This window comes from Ambystoma mexicanum, chromosome 1p, assembly GCF_040938575.1.
Source record: "Ambystoma mexicanum isolate Mex_15411 chromosome 1p, UKY_AmexF1_1, whole genome shotgun sequence".
In the NCBI taxonomy this organism is placed as follows: Eukaryota; Metazoa; Chordata; class Amphibia; order Caudata; family Ambystomatidae; genus Ambystoma; species Ambystoma mexicanum.
In genome coordinates, this window is record NC_090921.1 from 606,785,202 (window position 1) to 606,801,083 (window position 15,882).

Genomic DNA, 15,882 nt, shown 5'->3' on the forward strand with positions numbered 1-15,882 from the left:
TAAAATCCATTTCCGCGCACAGCGTATTCATGGATTCCAGCCACCAAAACCAGCCGTGGCACACAGTGGCGCAGCGACCCTGCAGCAGTGCCAGTTACGCCCCCAAGAACGCCTCTCGCGCAGGGAAAAGCCATCAATATACCCAATCCAGCACAAAGGGCTGCGCTAACCCTGTACCAGCACGGCAAGCGGGCTACGTGTATCACTGGGGTGCGCGGGAAGTACCTCACGTGATTGGCCCAGTGCGAGCAGGGTACGCGTATTTCAGGGGTGCGCGGGAAGTTCCACACGCGATTTCCGCAGGGTACGCGTATCCCAGGGGTGCGCGGGAAGTGCCACACGCGATTGCAGCAGGGTACGTGTATTTCAGGGGTGCGCGGGATTTTCCACACGCGATTTCAGCAGGGTACGTGTAGTTCGGGGTGCGGGGCAAGTTTCACACGCGATCTCAGCAGGGTACGTGTATTTCAGGGGTGCGCGGGAATTTCCACACGCGATTGGGCCCGTGCGAGCAGGGTGCGCGTATCTCAGGGGTGCGCGGGAAGTGCCACACGCGATTTCAGCAGGGTACGTGTATTTCAGGGGTGCGTGGGAAATTCCACACGCGATTGGGCCCGTGCGAGCACGGTACGCGTATCTCAGGGGTGCGCGGGAAGTGCCACACGCAATTGCAGCAGGGTACGTGTATTTCAGGGGTGCGCGGGAATTTCCACATGCGATTTCATCATGGTACGTGTATTTTGGGGTGCGGGGAAGTTTCACACGCAACATCAGCAGGGCACGTGTATTTCAGGGGTGCGCGGGAAGTTCCACACGCGATTCCATCAGGGTACGTGTATTACAGGGGTGCGCGGGGAGCACCACACGTGAATTGCACGTGTGGGTCCTCCCAGGTGTTCCCTCTACACCCTCCACGGCCCCTGCAGGTGGCTCACACCACAGGGGCCTACCCTGCACATGTCCTGCAGGCACACCATCCACCATGGCCATGCCCCCCAGCCAACCCACATGTCAACTTGCACTACTGCCCACCAACGCATGTCCCCCTGCACCCCCAGCCACCAGGGGCACCCTCCACCAGGCCCCCACCCATGTCTCCCACCACCCCCACCCCCCAGCCACCAGGGGCAGCCTCTACCAGGCCCCCACCCATGTCTCCCACCACCCCCACCCCCCCAGCAGTGCAGGGGCATCCTCCACCAGGCCCCCACCATTGTCTCCCAGCACCCCCACCCCCCAGCCACCAGGGGCAGCCTCCACCAGGCCCCCACCCATGTCTCCCACCACCCCCCCACCCATGTCTCCCACCACCCCCACCCCCCAGCCACCAGGGGCAGCCTCCACCAGGCCCCCACCCATGTCTCCCACCACCCCCACCCCCCAGCCACCAGGGGCAGCCTCCACCAGGCCCCCACCCATGTCTCCCACCACCCCCACCCCCAGCCACCAGGGGCACCCACCAACAGGCCCCCACCCATGTCTCCCAGCACCCCCACCCCCCAGCCACCAGGGGCAGCCTCCACCAGGCCCCCACCCATGCCTCCCAGCACCCCCACCCCCCAGCAGTGCAGGGGCACCCACCACCAGGCCCCCACCCATGTCTCCCACCACCCCCACCCCCCAGCACTGTGGGGCACCTGCCAGCAGGCCCTCACCCATGTCCAACTCATGTTCCCCACCACCTCCACCCCCCATCAGTGCAGGGGCAGCCTCCAGCAGGCCCCCACCCATGTCTCCCACCACCCCCACCCCCCAGCCACCAGGGGCACCCACCACCAGGCCCCCACCCATGTCTCCCAGCACCCCCACCCCCGAGCCACCAGGGGCAGCCTCCACCAGGCCCCCACCCATGTCTCAAAGCACCCCCACCCCACAGCCACCAGGGGCAGCCTCCACTAGGCCCCCACCCATGTCTCCCATCACCATCACCCCCCAGCAGTGCAGGGGCAGCCTCCACCAGGGCCCCACCCATGTCTCCCAGCACCCCCACCCCCCAGCCACCAGGGGCAGCCTCCACCAGGCCCCCACCCATGTCTCCCACCACCCCCACCCCCCAGCAGTGCAGGGACAGCCTCCACCAGGCCCCCACCCATGTCTCCCAGCACCCCCAGCCCCCAGCAGTGCAGGGGCACCCACCACCAGGCCCCCACCCATGTCTCCCACCACCCCCACCCCCCAGCCACCAGGGGCAGCCTCCACCAGGCCCCCACCCATGTCTCCCACCACCCCCACCCCCCAGCCACCAGGGGCACCCACCACCAGGCCCCCACCCATGTCTCCCAGCACCCCCACCCCCCAGCCACCAGGGGCAGCCTCCACCAGGCCCCCACCCATGTCTCCCACCACCCCCACCCCCCAGCAGTGCAGGGGCAGCCTCCACCAGGCCCCCACCCATGTCTCCCAGCACCCCCACCCCCCAGCAGTGCAGGGGCAGCCTCCACCAGGCCCCCACCCATGTCTCCCACCACCCCCACCCCCCAGCCGCCAGGGGCAGCCTCCACCAGGCCCCCACCCATGTCTCCCACCACCCCCACCCCCAGCACTGTGGGGCACCTGCCAGCAGGCCCCCACCCATGTCCAACTCATGTTCCCCACCACCCCCACCCCCAGCAGTGCAGGGGGAGCCTCCAGCAAGCCCCCACCCATGTCTCCCAACACCCCCACCCCCCAGCAGTGCAGGGGCAGCCTCCACCAGGCCCCCACCCATGTCTCACACCACCCCCACCCCCCAGCAGTGCAGGGGCAGCCTCCACCAGGCCCCCACCCATGTCTCCCACCACCCCCACCCCCCAGCAGTGCAGGGGCAGCCTCCACCAGGCCCCCACCCATGTCTCCCACCACCCCCACCCCCCAGCCACCAGGGGCACCCACCACCAGGCCCCTACCCATGTCTCCCAGCACCCCCACCCCCCAGCAGTGCAGGGGCAGCCTCCAGCAGGCCCCCACCCATGTCTCCCACCACCCCCACCCCCCAGCACTGTGGGGCACCTGCCAGCAGGCCCCCACCCATGTCCAACTCATGTTCCCCCCCACCCCCCAGCACTGTGGGACACCTGCCAGCAGGCCCCCACCCATGTGCAACTCATGTTCCCCAGCCAACATGTCATCACAATCTAGATCCCTGGTCCCTATGGTCAGCCTCCAAATGCAAAACACCCACCCGAGTATTGCATCCACCCACTCATAATTTGCAATTACATCACAGAACACCAATTGCAAGTTCCGAAACAAACACATTTCCCTCACATACACCCAATGGGTGTCAGTGAATCTCAAAACACATATCATGAAATGCATGAAACCAATGAGATACCACACATTGAAGTTCACCAAAAAAAATATGTATTAAAGGAAACATAAATAGAATCAAAAATGAAGAAACAGAAATGTGAATGTACAAAAATTAAAAGAAGCATGTCCGTGAAAAAAAGCAAAACCAAAAATAAAATTCCAAAGTAATGTTGTCCAAAGTCAATGTCCACAAAACAAAATCCAATGGGAAATAAAAAAGAAAGCCATTGCTCCATGGTTAAAATGTGAAAAAATAAATACAATCCAACAGTGAACTATGTACATGGGAACAAGCCAGGGTCCATTATCCCAACAAAAGAAAGGAAACCTATCTAACTACACTAACTAATAAAATAAACTATATACAAAAATGTGGCCAATGTCCGAAAGGTCCAAATAAAATCAAAACAAAAATGAAACCTAACACTACCTACATAACTATGTACAAGGGCAGCGGGCTAGTTTGACGGCTCACTTGTGGATGTCCCGGGCCAGGGCATCATCAAACTCCTCCTCAATGTCCTGGAGGCGGTCCTCCTCCATGGCCCCGAGGGTCCGCAGGGCCGTCGATGTGTCCACCTCCAAACCCCTGCGGATTGCCTCGAGGCACTCGGCCCGCCTCAGGGCCCTCCGCATGGAGTTCTCCGCCCTGACCATTGTGAGCCGTGCCTCTTCCGCCCGCTGCCGCTCCGCATCTATGGCGTGGCCCAACCACTGCCACACGGAAGACACTCTCTGTCCTGGGTCCTCCTGCCCTCCGGCCGATGCCTGCCCCTCCGATGTTGAAGACCCCGAGCCTTCATGGCTCCCACCACGTTGCTGCTGCTGCTGTGCCTCTGCCCGTGCACTGCCTCCTGCTGCCTGCACATCCTCCGCCGGCTGGGGTGCAGTCGTAGATGTGGCCACCCCTGCTGGATGTCCGACACCCGACTGTGGCAGGGATGCCTCCTCCACCAGCCTGGCCGCACCGTCAGAGGCAGCTCCACAGGGCACCCAGGTGACTGATGGGTGGGAAGATGGCACAGAGGACGACTGGCGCGTAGGGGCTACGACCCCCTCCAGTTGAGGAGGGGGTCGTAGCAAGCTCCATCAGACGGAGGAATCCGGCCTGGGTGACCTGTCCCAGCAGGCTGACCTGGTCAACGAGCCATTCGAGATGACGTGCAGTCTCCTCATGAAAAGACTGCAGGTCACCTCGCATGGCCCGTTGACGCAACGCCACACCAGCCAGGACAGGCTCAACCCGGACCCGGATAGCCACGTCCGCAGGCAGAGGAAGGCCAGTTGACGTGAGCTCATCCCCTGCCTGAAAACGGGTCTGGACGTAGGCATCCCTGCTGGTGCAAGATGATGCAGGGACAGGATCAGGGACAGGATTGCACACAGGCACCTCCGCGGCGGCCTGTGCTGCCTCCTGTCCCTGGTCCTGCACTGCACCACTAGCACCAGTGGGATCCCCACCTCCAGACCCCGTCTCTGGTGCTTGCACGGCCTCCTCCTCCACCAAACCCCCCACCAACCTGGATGACTCCGTGCCATCTTCCCCTGTTGGGCCCTGTGGGGTCCCAGCTGCCCCTTCTGCTGCCGAGGAGTCCAACTCCAACCTCCGCCTCTTGGACCTCCCCCCGGCAGCTGCGGCCTGGGACGCGGCACCGGACTCCTCACACCCCGACGAGATCACAACATGGGAGGGGAGCCGGGCCTTGCGTCTCCGGCTGGCGGTGGGATCCCCGCCGCTGTGCTCCACAGCACCTTCTCCGCCCTCTTCATCAGTTGACGCTGCAGACAGGGAGAAACAAAACACAGGCATCAGGGCACTGTACAATGGACACATACACACATGACAGTTGTACATGAGTGGCATTGGCAAACCTCAGACATGTCATCACAATCCCCAACACACATGTCATTTCAATTCGCACACATGAGCCATACCACAGCCATATCGCAACTGCCAGCACCATCCATACACATACAACAGCATGAGCAGCCAAAGGTGAGCCAGACATCACATGCAACACAGGAAGTGCACCACACATGTACACACACCACCACACTTGCATGCATGTGTACACCTCTTCCAAGTGTCGCAGTGTTCAGATGGGCATCCATGTCACATCTGCCAATCAGGCTTCCACATACCGCTGTCACATGCATCCATGTTGCATCACTGTTGCACCCTTGTCAAATACACACACATGCACATGTACACAGTGCTGATACATGCAGCCGAAAACAACATACATGCGTGACATCACGGACATGTCTACTTACATACACATTCATCCAAACATGTGTGCGCACACAACTGCATTTGGCATGCAAGCCTACACACACAAGCACCATCCATGTCTCACACATACCAGCCCTCGCATGTGTTAGCCCCATGGCCCTGTACACCCCCACCCATACTCGACCCCATACAAACAGATGTGCAACCTGCACACTACTGAATAATATATGCGTTCCAGGACCCTCATCTGTTCTTCCGACAAGTGGCCCCGGCGCCCCTTGGCATCCGCTGCCTTCAAGAGGCGCCGGGCCTTGTTCAGGGTCCTGGACCTGAAGTCCTCCCAGCGCTTCTTGACATGTTGTAAGTCGCGGACTGCCACCCCCTCTGCGTTGATGGCAGTCACGATGTCAGTCCAGATCCAAGTCCGTCCTTCCTTGTCGGCGCGGGAACTTCCGAAGAGGGCATCTAACTGCCCCAGGACTTGCTCCACCAGGACACCAACTTCTTTGGCACTGAAGCTGGTGCCCCTCTGCCTCTCTGGCCGGGGGTTGTCAGTGGTCTCAGATGGTGTTTGCCCCGACATGACAACCCCAGAGGCAGGAGTGGGTGGGCAACTGGGTCCTGGGGCTGGGCTGTGGAGCGAAGGAATCCCAGTCTGGAGTCTTCGGTTCCAGCAGGGGTGGTCACAGCAACAGCACCCCTGGCTGATGTGCAGGCAGCAAATGGCAGGGCACGTGGGCAGCAGGCAGTCAGGCAGCAGCAGATGGCAGGTGGGAGCGTGCTCGGGGCTCTGGGGGGCAGTAGTTCGGCCTTCTGGGCAGGAGCGTGGTCTTCCATGTGCTTACGCGTGGCCAGCTTGATACGGAGTGATTTGGCACGTGAAAAATCTGCACGTCAGCATGTAATTCGAGGAAAGGCCCTTAGGGCGTAAGCGCATCTGCACGCATACGCATTTTCATTGGACAGAAGGCCCCTCAAGCGCAAGCGCCCCTGTGACGTGACGTGTACAGACGTGCATGGGCATTTCAGCGCGCGTGAAAAACTGCACGTCCGCGTGTAATACGAGGAAAGGGCCCATGCGCGTAAGCGCGCGTGAAAAACTGCACGTCCGCGTGCAATACGAGGAAAGGGCCCATGCGCGTAAGCGTGGAAAACTGCACGTCCGCGTGTAATACGAGGAAAGGTCCCATGCGCGTAAGTGACGTGACGCGTGCGTGCGTTTCCCTCAGCACGGGTTAAAGGTGAGCAGGCCCAGCAGTTCGCTGTACGTGCCTTTCGTGGAGACCGACGTGTGTTGCTGCTTCCTGTTGTTTCGCGCGCCATCACAACTTCACAGCTATCAAGGACGTATCTCTTCTTTTGGCGGGGGTATTGGCTACGCGTGTTTTTCTGCATCGCGCTAGTCAGACGGTGAGTTGCACGCGCTCTTTTTCCCACTGCGGGTGCCCCTGTGTATCGCACCCATTTTCGATGTCATAGTAGCCTGCGTGTCCCACGCGTACGCGTTATTCGTGTTACTGGGTGCCACCGCGTACTGCGGGAGGTTGAATCCACGCACGTAGGCTGCAGGGTTGCGTGCACGGTTTTACTGCAGTTTTGGGGTGCCTGAGCGATGCGTGACCCGTCACCACATCACCGGGCCTTGCAGGTGCAGGGGGGCTGTTAACATCTTGCTTCCCACCCCCTTCACCCCAATTGCCCAGGTCAATTGTGGTGTACACCTCCCATTGGCACCACTCCATCTGTGCCAGCACTACTACATCTGTGCCATGGTTGGGAGGCCACCAAAGGTGAGGGGCGCCTCAGCTGGGCGTCCTCCTCGTGGCAGGCGTGGTCGGGGACGTGGCCATGGTGACCAGGGAGTAGGGGGTCTCCAGGGTGTCCAGGGCAGCCACAGAGGGGGAAGAGGCAGGGGTGCGCCACTTGAGCACAATGCTGTGCCATGTGTCGGTGCAGCCATGCCACCACCGCCTGTGGTTCCGGCGGATGCAGCTCCTGCATCTGGCACTGGCACCCGTATGACCCGGAAGTCCGTTCCATCAACTGCCACGGGCCCAAGGGTAGTGGTAGCTGCAGGTGCAGCTGTGGACACCGCCACCCAGGCTCAGGGTCTGCCAGCGCAGGCTGCGTTGGCACTTGAAGAGCCCTTGGTGGATCTCCAACAGGCCAGGGGGGAAACCATAGGGGCACGCCGGGCTGCTCAGACCAAGACACGTGTCCCTGGGGCAGTCATGTCATTTGCTGCCCCGAACAGCCGGGTGTTGGCAAGTGCAGGGGCAGATGCACCCAACAGCACCCCAGTTGTGAGCTGATGTTGCTGCGCAGGGTCCATTAGTGGGCACCCAGCTGCCACTGACACAAGTCAGGCCTTTGGTCATCCCTCCACCTGCCACTCCCTTGGCTCAATCCACCGAACCCACTGGCCATACTGGTCAGGGCGGCATTAGCCAGCCAGGGTCTGCGCCACAGTCCAAGAGGAGGAAGGTTGCACCTGCAGCACAGGCTGGGACCCCACACACAGCCACGACCTCCTGCACGTCGAGGAAGAAGCCTTTCTGTAAGCAGGAACTGGACTTCCTCGTGGACTACGTGCGGGGTCACAGCCGTGACATGCTAGTGGGTGCCAATAGTCAGACTACGGCTGCCCAACGTGACACCCACTGGAAGCATGTTGCGGAACATGTCAGTTCATTCGGCCATGAGGTGCGCACGGCGCAGGAGTGCAAAAAGCGTTGGAATGACATCAAGCGCAGCACTAAGGCTAAGCGTGCCTCAAATTACAACTTGACTCTGGTGACTGGCGGTGGGCCTGCACCAGAGGAGGAAGAACTCACTCCGCATGAGGCTCTCGTTGCGGAGTTCATACCACCTGAATTGGTCGAAGGAGTGGGAGAGATGCTGGACTTTGATGCCCAGTCCAGTGAGTGTTGTTGCGTGTTTGTTGAGGACGTGTGTGTTTCACTTGTGGGATGTGTTGTGCATGATTGCTGCTACATGTCACGTGTACATGGTTCTGATGTGTAAGTAATGCAATGCTACCGTCATGCATGTCTCCTCTGCCTGCATGCGGGACTCCATGTGGGCATGCTCCCTTACCCCTCCTCCGCCACTCTGCACCCCAGTTCCACCTTTGCACTGGTCTGCTTCAATCTTGCCAATGTGTCGTTTCTTGTTCATGTGTCCTGTGTAGATGCTAACTTCCAGCGTAGAAACTGCCAGACATATGCCGTGTGGTACAGCCTTAGTACTCGATGCAGGGTATCCCACTTGTACTGTGCATGGGTCAGATGTCCCACAGGGACATGAGTGCCCATTCATGCTCCATGTGCATTGCACGCATGCCCCTATGTGTCCTTGACTGGATGATCACTGTAATATGAGTCCTTGGTTACATACATTGCCTGCCATCTCATCGGCCTCCCCATGTCAACTGTGGCTCAGTCCTGCGTTGCACACATGTTTAGGCTCTGACAATCTGTGTGGCTCACAGGCCTCAGCCTGTTCAATAGCCAATGACTCTGTCCAACTCTTGTTGTGTCCTCTTCACACGTGGGCGGCCTCCGGAGTTTTCATCATGTGTCCTGCCCACTGTCCCAGCATCATTTGCAGTGTTGTAATTTGAATCACGTTAAGCTTTTGATGCCAGTCAACACTGCCTGTCAATACACAGGTGTATGGTCAGCCTTTTGATACCATGCTAGGCATCCCTGCTTTGGTACTGGGGTGGAGGGGTGCTTGGCTTCTAGACATGGTACACATTGAATGCACAATGCACGTGATGTCTGAATTTGACATTGCACTGCCTTCACATTTCCTGGCACACACCATGGAGTGCCTGTACATGTAGGTAGTGAGTGGCGTACACAGTTTCTGCACTGCATAGACCCACTTCCATGGAAACTGCCACCTTTCAACAGGTCTGATCACAGAAGCTATTCAAAGTAGACCCAGCATGCATGCCAGGTCATATGTTGTGTGTCACATGTCTGCCGGGTGCCTTTGCTGTCGGTGTGTGTGTGTGTCGTGTGCTTCTGACATGTGTAGTGACCTTTTTCTCTCTATTTTTCAGGTGATGACGCAATGGAGGCGGAGGATGGTGTTGTCATGCCAGACACAGGGTTGGTAACACCACATCAACCTGGCACTAGTGGGGGTCGTGGGGTGGTAGGCCACGAAAAACCCCAAGTGCTGCAGTCCATCTTGTCTCTGGCTGCCTATGAGTCCAGCCTTGATGACGACTCTGACGTCCATGTTGAGTTGGATGAGCATCAAGTCCATGTGTCAGGGGTGAGTGATTCTGATGTGGACACTCCTCTGTCTGCGACACCTGCACTGAGGGATCAGACAGTCTTGGTTCCTCTGCCCGTGGTGGATCAGGACGCAGGGTCACCCTCCACACCAGTCACTGATGTGCCTGGGACATCACGTCGACGGGGGCATGTAGTCGTGCAGCTGCAGGCGGTGCCAACACAGCGAGGACCCCCGGTTCTTGGGTCCCGCAGGGGTCAAGCCCGGCAATGCGGGCGCGCGCGCAACCGCTGTATACTGAGTGGGAGCAAGACATGACTGCCAATTCCGAACGGCAGGGGGCAGCAATGGAGAACATCGCTGAGAGCATGGAGCGTGTGGCCCGATCTGTGCTCCCCCTGCTAGGCAGGTGCTTCTCCAGCAGCAGGTGGCACGGTCCACGGCCCGCTCGCTCAGGCTGGGCATGACGGCCTCAGACAGGGCACGCCAGGCTGAAATGTCGTCTCTGCGTCAAGCAATTGCTGCTCACGCAGAGGCGCACATGGATGCCCTGAGGGAGGAGTATGCTTCCCTCAGATCCACTCTGGGTGTCCTTATGATGTCCCAGAGGCAGCAGGCATAGGAGAGGTTTGCACAGCTTGAGCGTACCATCTTGGCTGAGCTACAGGCTTGCCGGGAGGTGCGGAGGTTGTCCAGCCAGGCCTTGCAAGAGGAACTCCGTGTTACACGTGCTACCTTGCAAGAGGAAGCACGTGTATCACGTGAGGTTCTGCATGCAGACCTATGTCACATCGCCACACAGAACCAGGCTCACCCGTCCGGCAGACTTGCTGCCGACGAGGGGCAAGCTGCGGCTAGGCGTGGCCAGGCTACTGTGCCACGTCCTCCTTTACAGGATGAGCCAGACTCGGACGACCATCTATCTCCCACATAGGTCGGGCTGTGCAGGCGTTGAGCCCATGGAGGATTTTATTTTTGGCTCAGCATCATCGCATGTGGATGTTGAGCAGCACCCTGTACCTCCCCCCTCCTGGGTGCCTCCCCTCCTCCCTGGGTCGTATGTGGCCATTTTTGATTTTTCTTTTAGTTTAGTTAGTTAAGTTTCTGTTTGATAGTTAGTTTAAATAGGTAATGTAGGTTTTCCATTGTTAGTGTAATTAGTTAATAGTTGAGTTAGTTTAAAATTGCTAGTCTATTGTGCTTTCATGTGACGGTGCGGTGCTTTGTGGCTTTTGAGGGCATCCACTGTCTGTTCCAGCTGGGCCCTTCATGGTTGTCTTGTGTATGTGTTTGCTGCTTGGGGTCCTTGACTCACATATGCCACTCCTGCCTCCCTTATCCATGGGCTTGCAAGGATGGTTCGGTGTTACAGATTATTACACAAGGGCTTTGGACTGTCATATCTGTGGCATGTCTGGTGCTGTGTGACTTGTGTTGACACCCCTAGTGGGGATGATTTAGGTGTCATTGTCCACTGTTCAGCTTTTGCTAGATGGGGTGTGTCATGATTAATGTGTACATTGATTGCTATGCATTGTGTAGTATGTTTCATATATTTCCTGTACACGTGCTTGTTGCAATTCATGCTGTAGATAGTGTTCCACACTTTGGAGGTGAAAGACGGACTGATGGTGTGATTTGTGATGTGACTCTCTGACATGGTCAAGTAATGAGATGCCTGATGAGACACACACAGATGACTTTGAAGCATTAATCATGTGTTTCATGCCCTTTCTGCAGGGGGATGAGCCTCCAGAGCACCTTTGCCAGCAGACATGGCCCATTGGACGACGGAATTCTGGACCCGTTTGTTGGTGCCCACATGCACATGTGTGCACAAGCAGAGGCACAGTGATTGCAGACCCACATCCTAGAACTGCTGACATGTTCCAAGGAACTCGAGGCAAGGTGAGCATCACAGGGGGGCATCGACACAGCAAAGCTTGCACCAGGCGAGTTGCACATGCAGGCTTAGTCACAGCACTGAGGGTGAGCTTAGACGAATATTGGTGTTGAAGCACACAATGCAGCTCAGATGTGTTTGTGGACTGATGGCTGTTGATAGTAGGGTTGTCTGGGACACATGCAGGGGCAGTGGCACATACCCTCCGGTACACCAAGGTCCATTGAGGCACTTGTATCAACCATGTAGCCTTCCGAGACATGGAAAGGGGCAGCTCACAGGGACATACAGCAAGGGACATACTCGGGTGCAGTGCATGTCTTTTCCACGTACTTCATGATAAATGCACTGCCAACTTTGTTTTGGTCATGGTGGTACGCAACTTGCTCTGTAGTCATGGCTTGCTATATGGGTCTGTCTGCTTACCCAGGGAACATTGCATGTTGTGTGAATTGTGACACATTGGTGTTCCATTTGCCACGCACCCACCAGCGGCTGACTTACTGCATTGACTGTGTATGACCCGTCACAGGGGTGATGTTATATATGGGTACGAAGCATCGACCACAGATTGTCTGTTTGTAGAGTAGTTTGTTGCTATGGGGCATGTTTGGTGTTGTGTTTTTGTGTAATTGGCACGTACAGGTTGTAGACTGTGGCTCTCTTTGCAGCATTGCAGTCCTCCTGTAACCGGACCTGAGAGTGCGCAGGCAGGAGGCCAGCACTCAAAACCAGAGCTAAGTGTCTTGTTGTTTTTCTTTCGAACTGCTCTGCATAGGCTTGCTGGGGAGTGTACTGATGCATGGATGTATGTGTGGTTCAATTTGGTATGTTTTTTCTCCCTAATCACCCATGATCCTATGCAATTTTGAAACCTGTACCCTCTACCCGGTGTTCCTGCTTCCCGTACCTATCCAAGCAACGTTCCCTGACCCTCTTTCCCCACTGGGGTTGCGGATGCCTGTGTAAGCCCCGAACCTGCAGGTGCGAAAACCCTAGAGGGGGTGGTTGGTTCGTACTACTCCTGAGCCTGGACTACAGAAGGCCATGACAATGATGTCCAAGTTTGTTTGCATTGTGTATGTGTTCATGCAGGTTGTACATTTTCGTGCATTCCCTAGTTTCATGTGTCATTCCTCCTCCCCTCTCCTGCCACTCATTCAGGTCATCCAGTGTGTCAACACCTGTCCCGACTGCATATCCCTGAACCTCCTTCCCCACCAGGGTCTCAGGGGCCTGTGTGAGTTGGACCTTGGAGGCACCCGGGACATGGTGGGGGTGGTTGTTTCGTGACACTCCCGTGCCTGTACAGGGGACCTGTGACAGTACACATCCATTCATGGTGCATCATCCTATGTCATGTACCACACATGTCTCACATCCTGTCGTGACATTGTTTTGCTGTGCCACCTTGGTTGTTGCATCATTGTGGTAGTACTTGGCCTTTGTGAGGTACTGCTACGTCAAGTCATCTACTGGAGGGTGTTCGGGTTCGTTTTTATGCCTTGGATTTTGTGATTTTGGAAATGAGTGTGGATTCTGAGGGTTCAGGCATCTTTTTACACACAAGGTGGGAGATGGTGACGAAGGGTAAAGGTGATCCTGTGGCCAGGTGGAATTGAGGGTTGGGGGCTCCATGACCCAGGTGCAGTTGTTCAGTGGGCCACGGTCATTTGTGAGGGAGGGGGGGGTTGTTGTTGATAGTTGCCTTACCCTGCAGTGTGATGGGAACTCTGACATAGTAATGGTGGTATCCTATGTACATGTTGTGTTCTGCTGATCAATGCCTGTTCATGTGTTGTGTTTTCCTTTCAGGTGCGAGGGGATAGTTGTGGTTTGACATGCTTGGGTGTACACATGGTGGATGTTCACACTTGCACTCTGATGCACTACATGTACTCCCACCCTTGCATATCCACGTGTACACTGTTTGCCTTCTGGTGCCCACTGTGTCCCGGCAGCACATGTTCTGTGACCGATTATGGATCCAGTACATGCCTAATTTGATGTTTGATGTGGTCTGTCACTTAGATGTGATGCTCAGGGTGTGCATCACACACAATGGCTGTTCACTGTGCTGTGCGCTGAGCAGTGTGATGCAGGAGTAGGACACTGCACACATGAGCTGCAGTGTTGATTTTGCAATGCATAATGTGCATGTAGACAGGCATTCATTGTTATGTTACGTCTACGACTGTTGTAATGCATTTGGAAATGACTTATTTTGGGTGGGAGATTTTGTTGGTCTGTCATTTCATCTGATTCCGGGTCAGGCATCATTGTCTGATGCCACTGTACATTTAGGACATGGCAATGTGTAGCTTATCGTTACTGTGTTGGTGTATTTGTATTGCTTGCCATGTCATGTTGATGTTTGGGAGGGTTTGAGTGACATGACAGTGATGGCCATGGCCTGTTTTGCAGGTGTGTGTGATGCACACCTTGCATGTCCAGGTCATCCGCTTCTCAGAGCAACTAGCTGGGGGTAGATTTCTCTCCGCAGCAGGGCCCTCCCCCTGGAACAGACTTCCTGCCTGACGTGAACTTGAGGGGAACCATCTCCAGTTCTGGAAGCAGCTCAAGACCTTCCTCTTTGCTTCTGCTTACTCTCTGCCTCTCCCTTGCAGAATTCTTCACTGGAACTGCACAGGAGCTGCAACTGGGCCACTCTCACCGACCTCGGTCCCTGGCCCAGCCACTCTCCATTTGCACTGCCTCCCTGGCAACCCCTGCACTGCAGTACTGTCTCTCTATCCCTACAGCCCTCCCTTCCCAGCACTTGTCTGCACTTACCTTTGCAGTTGCCACCAGCTGACCTATGTATTATTTTTTTGGGCTACTTCCCCTGTACTGGACTCCCCCCACCCTTCCCCTTGCACTTTTCCCTTCCCCCTACCCCTGCACTTGCACGATCTCAATGACACCTGGCCTAATAGTACCGTTGTCTGTCTTCCCTTGTTCCCCCCTCCCTGCCTCATTGCACCTTGAAATACTTGTGTATGGCCCATATCATGTCATATGTCATATGTGTGCCTTTTGGTCACACAGGATAGCTTGTGTTTAAGTAGCTAGGGATGCAGACGATGTGGCACTTCCATGGCAACTATCTCAGGGTGGTAGGGTTGTGACAGTTGACTGTCTCTTTGTCATCATCGATTGTCACCTGGTATGTGCCAGGCCTGTGTGCACTCCGCAGGGGTGGGAGTTTAGGTGAAAAATGTGGCCACAAGCTGGGTCCGGGCTTCCTCGCCACGTGCCCTGTCCCCTCCCATGGGAAGCGCCTGTGCCTATGGTTGGGGATGTGGGGGCACCACCATGTCCACCGGGACGCCCTGCCGTGTTGCAACATTGTGCAGGACACATGCTGCCACAATGATCCTGCACACTACTGGTGGTGCATAGAGTATTTGCCCACCAGAGCGGTCAAGGGAGCGGAAACGTGACTTGAGCACTCTGAATGTGCGCTCCACTATGGCCCTGGTTGCAATATGGGCGGCGTTGTATCTTACCTGGGGTGGTGTGGTGGGGTTCCGGATTGGCGTCATCATGTGGTTGCTCAGAGGGTAGGCACTGTCCCCTGGGGAGGTGATAATAGTTGAGATCATTAGGGTTTGGATATTTGTCTGTGTGTGACTTGCATGCATGTGCAAGGGCATTTGTACTGACCTAGGAGCCATGTGTCACCATGCTGCCCAGCTTCCAGGGCCCGGCTCAGGGCGGATATTCTGTATATGAAACTGTCATGGGTGGAGCCAGGGTAGTTTGCATAGGTGATGATTCCCTTTGCATCACATACCACCTGTACATTGATGGAATGCCAGTGCTTGCGGTTTCGGTAGATGTACTCAATGGCCCTAGGTGGACGTAGGGCCACATGGGTGCAATCTATGGCACCGAGCACTTTAGGGAAGTGTGCCACCCCGAAAAAATCCAGGACAATGGCCTGCCTTTCTGCAGGTGTTCTGGGCATGTATATGTGCCTGCGGACTGAGGGGCGCGCTGTCATGATTGCCAGTACCTGGTGTAGGCAGCGTGACTGCGTGGTCTGTGAGACCCACTATGGCAGTGGTCCGCTGAAATGACCCAGTGGCCAAAAAATGCAGGACATTGAGCAGCTTCTCCAAGGGGCTCAATGCTTGGGAGCAAAGGGTGGGGGATGTGAGGTCATCTCCCCACTCCCTGACCAGGTCTAGGATGATATGGGGTG